Genomic DNA, 13504 nt, shown 5'->3' with positions numbered 1-13504 from the left:
GGCCAACATATCTAAAGCATTTGCTGTATCATTAGCAATGATTTCAAGTACCACTTACAACCTTATGATGTGGATAAGCATGTAAATAGGGGTACGGCAACCTCATGACCCATCTTGTACCCAGGTAGCTGGCCCATAACATTGAATTATTCTTTCAGGAAGCCAATCAGTGTTTTTCCAGTCTCCTATTTCTATGTCCCTTTTGATGTCTACATCTCTCTTGTTTCTTTCTTTGATTTCATCATAAATGGAAAAGTCTCCCCTTGTTGCAGTAGGCGTAAGAAGAAAGATGGTCTGATTGTCTCTAGTATGCAGGCCCGTCTGATTAGTAGGTAACTGCTGATAAGCTTATTGCCCACAGATCCAATAGAGGCCAGAGGGTGCTTGCCAGCTATTGAGTACTTCAAGTTGGTACCAGGGATGCTTTAAAGAAGGGAAGTGAGAAAATAGGTTGTAGTGTAGCAATCTGGTGGTATCTTTACCTTGCTTATTTTTGCCTCACCATAAAGTTTTTCTGTTGGCGAGACCAGCTCCCAATATTTCAACATGGGTTTAAGATCTCTCAAAGTGATCAAGTGGTCAGTGAAAAAGAAAAAAAAAAAAAAAGACAAAGGCGAAGTTTTCTTTAAAGCTGGGCCCAGGGGAGACACCACCTAATGCTGCTCCGTGGATGTCTGACATTCCCCTGAAAACCTCAGTTTTTTATTATGCACTTTCAATAGAGGAGAGGGAGCAAGGTTACACAAAGTTTCAGTGATAATTATACAAAAAGAATATATTTGCAAAAACTGGTGCACAAAAATCACAACGTGGTATTTTAAAAGGAGAACAATGTAAAGATAACTTTTCTGTGTGTCAGCATAGAAATCATACACCTTCGCAAGAATATAGGTTAAACTTAAGCTTATGATTATCAGCAAGAACACATTGGGCTCACAGCTGAAGGAGGAACAGGATCTGATGCAGGACAACCAGCCTGACCACAAAAACTGCAAGAGGAGGGGGCCTCCCTGCAGGCCTGGAAGAGCAGTGGGAGAAGAAAGACTTTTATATCCTTATCTCAATCACAGAGACAGATGCTCCTTATGCGTCCGTTTATAGGCTCTCCAAAAGGGTCGCATTCCCTTTCCAAGGCCATAATCAATATGCCTTTCCTGGGAAAGGAATCTAGGTAATAAGCCTCTCCATTACACATCTGATAATAGGCTCTCTGCAACGAGAAGACTATTACGTGCTGTCATGTCTCTCTGGCAGTCAAGCTATGTGGTTAGTCCCTTTCACGGAGTTCCTGTTTTTGCCAGAACAGTTCAGCAGAGCCAAAGTTACAAGTTGCAGCTCAGCAGAACCAAAGTTACAAGTCACACCTCAGCATTTCATATTATTCTTCATTTTCTCAAATGTAATCGATATAGTAAGTAACAAGCATCACAAAGCAAATAGCTCATTTCTAGGAAACCAAAGTCTAAGAGAATTTACAGGTCAAAAATCAACAACAATTTTTTCTTCTTATTTCAGATAGCTCGGGTTTTGCCAATTCTTTTAGAAGTTTGGGGTTGCTCACTCACCAGAGGGGTCCAGAGTATTCCCAGCAGTTTTCCTATTGTTTCATTATAATATTGCCGCCCTAAGCAAACCAATTCTCCCTCTGGGTTAGTGAAGGTTTTCCCCCAGCAGGCAATGCAGTACCTCCCAATGATAGAAGTTTTTAAAAGCCAGATGCTCAAGCATTTGAGCCTTGGCTGGGGGAGGTGACAGTTAGGGTAATGTCTTCTTGAGGCATTAACTCCTTCACTTCCCATGGCCATTGATCTCCTATATTGGTTCCTCCACAAACATAACAGAAGGAGATGCCTAGATTGCTGGCTATATTTTCAGCCAGTTGAGCAGATGACTTACTGGCTACAGAAGGGGGTTCAAGTAATTTTTAATTGATATTTTTATAGAATGGTTTGAAATCTTGGAATTGTTGCTGAGTTGGAAGGATTCAAGTTTTATTGGTAATCTGCAAAATGACTCTCTGACTGCATGTGTATAATCAATGGACATGTCTGGCTTGAGGATTGTAGGGGTTACAGGAGGCAGCTGCTTATCTTACAATTTGGTTTTGGTAGCATTTTCATGACCTGCCTCAGCGGTTGTTGATCAGTGGACCAACTTGGACAGTTCCAGCAGATTGTTCCCCAGCAAGCAGAGGGTGGAGACCTGGTTCTGTGACAGTCAGTGGAGTATCCTATGGAATCAGAGACTGTGGGAGGAGCTGTGCTTGTGAATGTTGCCTGACTGAGATTAAAGTATAAATTTATGACCCCTTGGTGGGAGGGAGGGACCTTAGTTTGGTTCAGAAGGTCCCATTTATTCTTCTCTTTGACTCGAACCTTAAACCAAGTTGCAGGTGAATACTTAGGGTTATAACAGACATCAAGTCAGCTATTTCCTGGGTTACAAACCAATTAAGCTGTTTGATTATAAGTTCCTAGATGAGTTACTGTACTTTCATAATATGTTTGGTACGATAGAACCTTAACTACTGTGTTCCTTATCCAGGTAGTATGCATGCAGTGAGGACATCCTTCTAAGGGTTGCCCTTCTTGCTGTATAGATGCAGGAACCAGCAAAAGTAAAGTAAAAGGTAGCATCCTTATATCCAGCATAGGCAGAATAAATCTTTCCAGCAGCTGTTTGAGTGTCTGGTCCATGCGCTCCACCTTGGCAGAGGCACTGGCAAAAGTGATAACATAGCAATAGAATAATTAATAGCACTGAGATAGCAAGAAAACTTAAAATTTCTAACTACATTTACTTTTGATGACTCCTGAAGCTACAACCATGTGTAGACTAGTGAGCTTCCAGTTGTGTGACTAGAGCAGGGTTTACAGTTTTCCTCAAGCTTCTGCCAGGCTCCAAAGTGGTGAGAGCCTTCTGTTGTCATCCCCACTGGTAACATGGTCTCGTTGCAGGATCAGTCAGGTCGGATGGTCTTGATCCACTGGTCTTGGAATGCCAGTTTCAGCCAGCTGTGGTGGATCCAATGCACGATACCTGCAACTTTATCAACAGTGGGAGTAGACAAGGTTACAGTATGGGGCCCATCCCATGTGGGTCCTAGAGAAATTGGGTTCTGTTTCTTAACCCAAACAGAGTCCCCAGGTTTGAAAGGTGTGCTGGGTCTGTTAGACTTACAGGCATCCTTTCTCACACCCAGCCATGCACTTTTTGCATGGCCATGTCTAAAACTTGCATTTGCCTTCTTAAAGTTGGTTCTCCTAGCTCATGGAGATCACCTTTAATTTGACTTATAACCTGCCAAACAAAATCTCATAGGGTGAATACCCAGTCTGTTTTGTGGGGGTGCACCTGACTTGGAGGAGGACCATGGGCAAAACCTGATCCCACCATAGGTGAGTTTCTTGACAAAATTTCTTCAGCAGCTGTTTGAGTGTCTGGTCCATGTGCTCCACCTTTTCTGAGCTCTGTGTGCAACTCCCATTTAATCTTTAATAGGCGAGTTGAGTCCTGAACTATTTTGGCCACAAATGCCAGTCCATTATCTGACCCTAGTCCAAATCTGGAGACAATGTTTCTTAGCAACACCTTGGTCACCTCTCATGCCTTCTCTGTCCAGATGGGGGAAGCCTGTACCCACACTGAAAAAGTGCAGACCAGCACCAACATGTGCCGACTGCCCCCAGCCCAGGGCAATTCAGTAAAGTCCAAGCAGGTTCTCTCAAAGTGTTGCTCTGATGTGCTGAATTCCTGGGGGCCAGGTTGGCCTTTGTCACAGGTTGTTTTGAGCACAAGTCAGGCATTGCTGACAAACAGCTCGAGTGATGACAGTGAGTCACAGCACATAAAAATACCATCCTAGCAACGTCTCTAATGCTGTTTTTCCAATGTGTGTTCCTTGATGGTACAGCTTTACAAACCTGGGGGCCACCATTTCAGGTATGGCTAGCTTCCTATTGGAGAACTTCCACCATCCTCCTTCAATGTAGTCCCCACTTTCCTGGGCAAACCAGGCGTTTTCATATGGAGTATAGTTAGGGGTCTCCGGGAGGGGAACCTCCCAGAGGACAGCCATAGCCAGGGATTCCTCTTCAGGAGGCAGGGCTTTCATTGCTGCCTGTTTTGCCTCTCTGTCTGCCTTCCTGTTTCCTTTCGCTTCAGAAGTCCCTGCTGCCTGATGTCCTTTGAATGACAGCCACTCTTTCCGGAGCCCACATGGCATCTAAAAGCTGTAGGATTGCTTCCTTATATTTCATATTCTTCCCCCCTGCAGTCAAAAGACCTCTTTCTTTGTATATAGCTTCGTGGACATGCAGTGTGGCAAAGGCGTATTTAGAGTCAGTATAAATGTTGACTGTTTTCCTTTGGCTGTTAACAAAGGTCTTGTAAGGGCTATCAATGCTGCCGTCTTAGCTGATGTCCCGGCTGATAGAGGCTGGGCCTCTACCACTGAGTCCGATGTCACTACTACATGCCCTGCACACTGGATCCCTTCTTTTATGAAACTACTTCCATCTGTAAAGTATTCAACAACTGGGTTTCTGAGGGGCTGGTCTGTTAAGTCCTTTCAGCTAGACAATACCTCATCTACGATGTCCACGTGATTATGCTGTGGCAGGGGATCTCTTGGCTATTCTATGGATAGCAGAGTGGCTGGGTTTAGAGTATTGACAGTCTCTAAGGTTATGTGGGGCTTTTTACATAAGAGCCCTTGATACCTGTTCATCCTTCCATTTGACAGCCAGTGGCATCCCCTGCCCACTCTGGTCCATGAGTGTTATAACTGAGTGTGGCACTCAAATGATCAGTTGCTATCCTAAGTTCAGTTTCTTGGCTTCCTGTGCCAGCAGGGCTGTGGCTACTAATGCCTTAAAACAGGGGCGCCAGCCCAGTGACACAGGTCTAATGACTTTGACACCTCTGATCACTGCCATGATCCTAACATTTGAGTCAGGATCACTATTGCCATTCCTCTATGTTCATGGATATAGAGGAAGAAAGATTTAGTCTGATCTGGCAGTCCTAAAACCAGGCCCTGAATCAAGGCCTTTTTAATCTCCTTGAAGGCTGTCTCCTGGTCAGTTCCGCAAAGGAGGGTCTCCTTTTTGCCCCACTTTGTGACTTCATATAGCGGTTTTACCATGAACAAAAAATTCGGAATCCAGATGCAATGGAAACCCGCTGCCCCTAAAAACTACCTTATTTGGTGCTGGGCGGTTGGGGTGGGAAGTGCACACACAGCCTGCTTTCGTTCACTGCCAAGTTCACATTTCCCTTGGCTCACCAGGAAGCCTAGATATTTGACTTTCTTTGAACAGATCTGTGCCTTTTTCCTAGGTACGTTAGATCCTGCTTTCCAGAAAAGGCGGAGGAGGTCCTCGGTGCCTTGTAGGCAGACCTCTCGAGTAGGCGCTGCAGATAGGAGGTCATCTATGTACTGGAGCAGGATGCAGTTGTCATTTGGCAGGGTGAAAACCCTGAGGTCTGATGCTAGCACTTCTTCAAAAACTGGGGGGGAGTTCTTAAATCCCTGTGGGAGCCTCATCCAAGTGTACTGTGTCTCTCCCTAATGTAAAGCAAAGATAGGCTGGATTACTGGCACCAGTGGGAGACAAAAGAATGCATCTTTTAAGTCTAGGCAAGTAAACTAGGCAGCACGTGCTGGAATGAGTCCCATTAATGTATATGGGTTGCGCACCACCGGCTGGATAGTCACTGTGGCCTTGTTCACAGCACTCAAATCCTGCACTTGCCTGTATTTACCAGACAGCTCTTGCACTGGCAGAAGAGGAGTGTTCCAAAGCGATTTACATTTAACTATAATGCCATGGTTGAAGAGCCTGTCAATGTGCTTTTGAATACCCTGTATGGCTTCATTAAATAATGGGTATTGGCAAACCCATACTGGAGATGTTCCTGGTTTTAATTACACTAACACCAGTGCCTGATTTACAGCTAACCCAGGAGGGTTATCTTCTGCCCATACTCCAGGAATTTTAGTAAGTAATTCAAACATTTCAGGAATTCCTGGCTCAGGTGGCGCTTCCGCATACAGTCTCCATTCCTTGGTCCTTGGGAGGGTAAGGGTTAACACCATAGCCTTAAGCTGGCTTAGATCTAAAGTCATGTTTCCAAAGGTGATTTGTGCCTGCAATTTTTGAAGTCTTTTCCTAATAAAGGGACTGGGCAGTTTGGGAGGTATAAGAATTTATGCTGGACCTCTCATCCTCCAATAACACACCTCCTTAACTGGCAAAAAAAAAAAAAAAAAAAAAAAAAGGCCTTTTCTCTGAAACTCTAATTGCACCAATAATAGTTGTATAATTTTTAGATAACAGTGCAATGGGTCAGATTACCACCAAGTGTTCTGCTCTGGTGTCTACCATGAAGTCTATCTATTGGCCCCCGATTTCTACTGTGACTGTAGGCTCCTGGGGGTCTTAAAAGATAGAGCCCGGTCTGTCTCAGTACTCAGCCTTCAGGTTCTGCCCAGCTAATCAAGATGGCATCCTGCTTTTCCAAGATGCAACAGCTTGCAGCCAGAGGCTTCGGCCAGGCTTCTCTGCTGTGCCTACTGCCCTCATCCTTCTCTGGACATTCATCTTTCCATTGTCCTTCTTTTTGCATCATGTACACTGATCCCTCTAGCCTCAGTCGGCTCTCAAATCTCTGTCTACCTTGACCTTTTCCAAACCCACGACCATGTCCTTGACCCCTCACAATGCTAGTCTTTCTTTCAACAAGGGCTGTTGCCAGCAGTTCAGCCTGCCTGTTAAGACTGCATTCGGCCTCTTTCTTTTCCTCCTGCTCATAGTTGATGTACACCTTGGTAGCTGTTTCAATCAGCTGGGTGGCATTCATGCCTGTGAAACCTTCCAGTTTCTGAAGTTTTTGCTTAATATCTCCCTGGCCCTGACCAACAAATGATGTACTTACCATGCCCTGATTCTCAGCAGCCTCAGGGTCAAATTGGATATAGAGCTGGTATGCCTCACAGAGCCTCTCATAGAACTGACTTGAGCTTTCATCGGCGTTTTGAAGTATCTCTGAAATCTCCCTATATTTATTGCCTTTTTCACACAGGCCTTTATCCTATTTAGGAGTGACGTGGGGATACCTTGCAGATGTTGATACTTCTTAATATCCTTGCAGATGTTGAAACTCTTCTGCCTGATTTGGGTCCCATTCAGGGTCTGTCTCTGGGAACTGCTCCTGAGCATACTGCCTGATGTCATTTGTGTTCTCAGTAGCACTGCTCTCTAACCATTGGAGAGGCGCTTGGGTCACTTTCCAGCACTTCTGGACCTGTTGGCAATCTGGCCAAATAGGGTTATAAGTAAAAAAGATGGACCACATCAAGTTTATAAGGGCCTGGGCTTCTCCGTGTAGGACAGAGTATGTTGTTTCCAGTTTAGGAGGTCCGTAGTGGAGAAAGACTGGAAGACAAAAATTTGCTGCCCTCACCGAACTTGACCCTGTTTAGCATGATAGATTTGTGCCTGAGTTTCACAAATAGGCATTTGCAAGACTCAGGTGTGGCCAGATCAGAGGTGGCTCACAGCTTCACCTTAGTTTCCTTCCCTGACTCTCATGGGCAGGGACCCTGGTTCTCCTTTGTGGGGTGATGTTTGAGGCCAGCTCCCTTCCAAGCCTGACTCTTCCAGGGCCATTTGCTAGGCACTCTGTCCTAGCCCTGACAAGGATGGGTGTATTGGAACATAGTGGGGAGGAAACTCTTTCCTCTCGATGTGCTTGTAGGACTGGCTTTTCCTGGCTACGCTCCTGCTGCTTCTTTTCCTCCGGGGACCCTGGTAGTATAGACTCTTTCATTACTTTAGATTCAGACCTTGCCACTAAGGTCTTACAGTAATCTGCCACACAAAACTGCAGCCATTTTGGGCATGTCTGGACCACATTCAACCAGGAGTCCAAGTATGGAAACTGGTCTCAATGCCCAGGCTGTCCTCCGATCCCAGTCACCATTCTATGTACATGGCCAATTATTTCCCTATCTATTATTCCTATGGCTGGCCACCCGACAGGGGGACAACTTAATTCCATAATCTCCTCCAAAACCTTTCCTAAAATTCTTTAACATACATTCCAATAGGGTGGGTTTCGACAGCCTTCCTCCCATTCCTGCCTTTATGACGTACACTCTCTCTTTTGTTCCAGACTGACCAGACCGGTTCCTGTTACAGGAGTTTTAGGTGCTGCCTGGCTGAGAGAGTACCTTATTCCCACTACAACTGCTGTAGTCATAGGGCAGCTCCTATTAGCCATATGTGGATTTGTCCTAGCCCTGGTCGGACCCACACTCACTTCAAAGCACACAGTTCACTCTAAGAGATCTGTGCCTCCGCATGTCACTCCCACATTGGTTCCTCCCAGAACCATGTCTTTCTCACACTTTCACACACCTCCTCACTCCCAGTAACCACTCTTTGGTTGGGGTGTAAGTTTCATCTGAACTGGTGAGCCACTCTCACCACCACCAGCCCCTCTGTGTCATATTAGTAATTACAACCTGGGATGTGATCAGGCTCCCTTTCTGTCCTCACAGGACAGGTCCTGCCCTGGGTCCCAAAACCTTACCATGGTTCTGAAGAAACTGCACTGTTCCTGTAATCGTTCTGTAGCCCCTTTGTAGGTTCCATTGTGCTGTCAGGGAAAAGGTCACCAGGATGCAGGAGAGCCAATCTCCTCTCCAGGCTGAAGTTCTCCCATCGGCACCTAGGGTCTTGGGTCTCCCCTAGCCTGGGGTTCTACTCCCACAGGCAAAAGAGACAATAAATTGGCCATCTCCAATCCTGGATGAGCCCCCAGAAAAGGCTGTGGGAAATCAGGGAACCAGAGAGACTGATGAGGTTACAGGAGGATTTATTTAATGTGTACATTGGCTCAGTAGATTCACATCCAGTAATTCTGAGCAACAGACAAAGACACCAAGTGCCTTTTATTCATCCAAGGGTGTGAAGACATGAAGCAGGAAGCAAGTTTACAAAAGCAAGAACAAAAGCAGTTAATCACAATTGTGACAGGCTTATATATGACTCTTGGTATGTGTGCCAGGTGTCCTTTATCTTGGACTCAGGCTTGTTTGGACAGAGTCTTGCACGGTTTATCTTTTGGCCTTTGCCCTGGCACCTTGGTTCTGTAGTTCTGGCCTGCTTAGACATTTCTCATGGCCTTCCCTGTGTTATTTAGATACAAAACAGACTACATGAAGTTATACAGGAGTCAGATACCTATAAATTCCTAAGCTTACTCATATTGTAGGGGTAAGGGTATAAGGAAAATTTATGTTTCTCTCCTTACGTTGAGAGAGTGCTGGAAAAGTGTCCAGAATACGTTCCTCTGAGCTCCAGCTTCTAAGATAATGTTATCAAGGTTTTTCCTGGTCCTGGACTTTGCCCATTAACTGCCTTCAGCCTAACACAGATAACTTGTTTTTTCTCTTTTTGATTTTTCTTTCTTTCCTTAATTTCTGCCTCAATTTCACCCAGCTGTTTAGATGGTAAGAACAACGTTACTGTTTCTACTTGCCCTTTGGTACCTGAGATCAACAGAGGATAATTAATTGTTGTTTGACATTTAATATGGCTTAATACTCACTTTAAAATTATCAACTGAATGAAATAATTTTTAAAGTTTTGTGCACAGGAATTTTATTATTTATCACTTCCAGGACCAGGTAAATTAAAAAATTTAATTAAGACAAACAGCTTTAAGTGCATCTATATTCATGCTGTTGTGTTAAATCTCTTATAGTATTAGCCAAGTAAGAACACTGCCATTCAGCCAATGCACGAACGTTTTAAGAACATGCTCATATCTTTGCAAAATTTATGATCAGACTAGTAGATACAGCAACTTGACACTGGATTATCTTTTATGAATTACAAACATTGAAAAGAAATAAGTTTAAAATTTTCATCTAGAGGAATTCTAATTCCTCTCTAGACTACTACTTTTTCCTTTTGTAAGTCTTTAAGTAGACTAGTACTTTTTCCTTTTGGAAATCTTTGTATCCATCTGGTAAATTTACGTGATTAAAAAATAATTAACCAAACTTTAAAACTGAAGTTACATCCTGTCTTTAAGACTCACTTCATATAAATTGGCCTCCATGAAAAATCTAGTGTGTCAAAGGCCTCAGAAACTTCCATGGTTGAAATATATTCTCCTTTTCATCTAATTAAATGTGTAGCGCACAGAAAGTAAGTTTCTTTTTGTCTACAGTTGCCAGCTTTTCTTTTAAACAAGTTAATCTTGTTTGTATATGCTTACATTCTACATATAAAAATGTAAACATTTATTAATTTCCAGGAAATAAAAACAAACATAACCTCAACCAAATTTTGTTTAAGCCTAGCGTTACTCAAATAAAGGGGTGAAATTAAAGTGCTTTTAAGTAAAGCTCTTTTGAAAAACACATACACACATTCCCAATAAAGCTGCAATCCAGATATCTAAAATTTTAACTGAGAGAAAAACTAAGAAAGAAACCAGTATCAGCAAAGGTCAGGAAAAGAGCCAAGGATTTCTACATAATGAAAAACAAAGGTTATTTCTAGATCCTTGAGGAATTGCCACACTGTCTTCCATAATGGTTGAACTAATTTACACTCCCACCAACAGTGTAAAAGCATCCCTTTTTCTCCACATCCTCTCCAGCGTCTGTTGTCTCTAGATTTTTTAATGATTGCCATTCTAACTGGTGTGAGATAGTATCTCAATGTGGTTTTGATTTGCATTTCTCTAATGACCAATGTTGATGAGCATTTTCTCATATGTTTGTTGGCCACATAAATGCCTTCTTTTGAAAAGTGTCTGTTAATATCCTTTGCCCACTTTTGAATGGGTTGGTTTGTTTGTTTCTTCTAAATCTGCTTTAGTTCTTTGTAGATTCTGGATATTAGCCTTTTGTCAGATGGGTAGACTGCAAAAACTTTTTCCCATTCTGTTGGTTACTGTTTCACTCTAATGATTGTTTCCTTTGCTCTGCAGAAGCTCTTAAGTTTAATTAGATCCCATTTGTCTATTTTGGCTTTTGTTGCCAATGGTTTTGGTGTTTTAGTCATGAAGTCCTTGCCTGTGCCTATGTCCTGAATGGTGTTGCCTGGGTTTTCTTCTAGGGTTTTTATGGTGTTAGTTCTTATGTTTAAATCTTTAATCCATCATGAGTTAATTTTTGTATAAAGTGTTAGGAAGCGGTCCAGTTTCAGCTTCCTGCATATGGCTAGCCAGTTTTCCCAACACCATTTATTAAACAGGGAATCCTTTCCCCATTGCTTGTTTTTGTCAGGTTTTCCAAAGATCAGATGGTTGTAGATATGTGGTGTTGCTTCCAAGTCCTTTGTTCTGTTCCATTGGTCTCTGTCTCTGTTTTGGTACCAGTACCATACTGTTTTGATTACTGTTGACCCAGAAATCCCATTACTGGGTATATATCCAAAGCATTATAAATTGTTCTGTTATAAAGACACATGTACACGTATGTTTGTGGCGGTGCTGTTTGTTATAGCAAAGACCTGGAACCAACCCAAATGCCCATCAAAGATAGATTGGACAAAGAAAATGTGGCACATATACACCATGGATTACTATGCAGCCATAAAAAATGACAAGTTCATGTTCTTTGTGGAGACCTGGATGAATCTAGAAACCATCATTCTCAGCAAGCTGACACAAGAACAGAAAACAAAATACCACATATTTTTACTCATAGGTGGGTGATGAACAATGAGAACACTTGGGCACAGGGAAGGGAGCAAAACTCACTGGCTAGGTGCGGAGGTAGTGGGGAGTGGAGGAGAGGGACAGTGGGGGACAGGGAGGATGGGGAGGGATAACAGCAGGAGAAACGCCTGATATAGGTGACGAGGATGGGTAGGTGGTGAGGTTGGAGACAGCAAACCACCATGGCATGTATGTACCTATGCAACAGTCCTGCAGGATGCAGGATGTGCATGTGTACCCCAGAACCCAAAGTACAACTTAAAAAAAAAAGAAAAAGATTAAGAGACCAAACTTATCAGGTAGTGGAAAAAATTACCTAAAGACAAAAAGGGAAAAAACAAATAGGATAGATTCCTTTGAAAAAGAACCTGGTTAGTCCTTAAAATATTGGAATTACAGTTTGAAAACTACATCTTAAAACGTGGACAAGTTGGCTATTCTCAGTTCTTCTTTCTTAAGTACATCTCATTCAAACTATTAGAAGAGTTTGTACCAATTCACTTTAATATTTGCTCTCAAATGATTCAGGAGAAAACATTCTTTATATTTTTTCTACCTTTTTTTTTTTTTGGTAATTTCGAGATTGTTTTCAAATAAATACATTTAATTAACAAAAGAATAAAACTTATTATGGGATAGTTACAAATGCAGAGAATGCTTGATTGCAGCTGATCACAAAGGAAAAGATAACTGAACTACAAAAGAACTTAATTACACAATGATTATATAAAAAAACCAACCATTTGGGAGGGATCTCAGATCTTGGCTATGTAGGAAGATAATGGTTTAATCTTAGGCTTAAGCACAACATGTTAATAAAATTTTCAAAGTCAGAATGACACTATTGTTTCTGTAAATTATTTCTGAACATTCCTCCAATGATTGAGACTCATCTGTGTACATTTACAAAAAAATGCATTAGCTGAATATATCCCCCACTTGATTTCTGAAGTACAGAAACTTATCTTGGGCCATCAAGAACAGGGCCCAGAAGTCTAACACTGATCTCCTTTCACAAAAACATTGTTTAGGAATTTGCTTTTAGCAACCTTTTCATTTTTAAGAATAGGTTGCTTGTAATAGTCTAGGTATAGGTTGATTGTAATCACTTGGGATGTTAAAAAGGTAAAAATTTTTTACCCCTGAGGGATAGAAAGGGAAGAAACATGATAATTGTCCTCTTATTTGTTCCACGACCTAAACACTTACATACATACTGACACTTTGGAAATTTATTTCCTTCATTAGTCTTAAAGGAATCATCATCAGTGTTCATAGACAGAAAATATTCCTTGTTTAAATTGTGCTAAAATGTAGGATTACAGCCAATCCTGGGTTATTTAATAAGATGGTCATAGACAGAAAACCAGTTGGTTCACACATTCCAAACCTTCAATGCAACTTCTCATAATCCATGAGGGATGGGCTTATCATAGTGGAAACATCTCCTATAGAAAGTGAGTCATCTCTAAGCATGCAGCTTTAACAGGGCATCTGGCATGGAGATGGAAAGCATTCTGTAAACAAAAGAAAGGATTATAGAAATTCTCAAGGTCCTTCTACCCTATGATTCTCTTACTCATGTGACTATCTTCTGGGAAAAAATAATGACTGGAACTTAAAACACTCAGGAATATTTGCCAAACATTGTAGAACATTTGAAGTGGTTAAGATTTATTTAGCAGAAGCTATAAATGAATACATTGATTATGAATGCGTGCGTGTGGGGGGTGGGTTGGAAAGTGCATTAAGCTACTGT

This window comes from Sapajus apella, unplaced genomic scaffold (genome assembly GCF_009761245.1).
Source record: "Sapajus apella isolate SASKATOON/1434 unplaced genomic scaffold, GSC_monkey_1.0 scaffold1, whole genome shotgun sequence".
Classification (NCBI taxonomy): domain Eukaryota; kingdom Metazoa; phylum Chordata; class Mammalia; order Primates; family Cebidae; genus Sapajus; species Sapajus apella.
Note: the sequence above shows the minus strand (reverse complement) of the source record.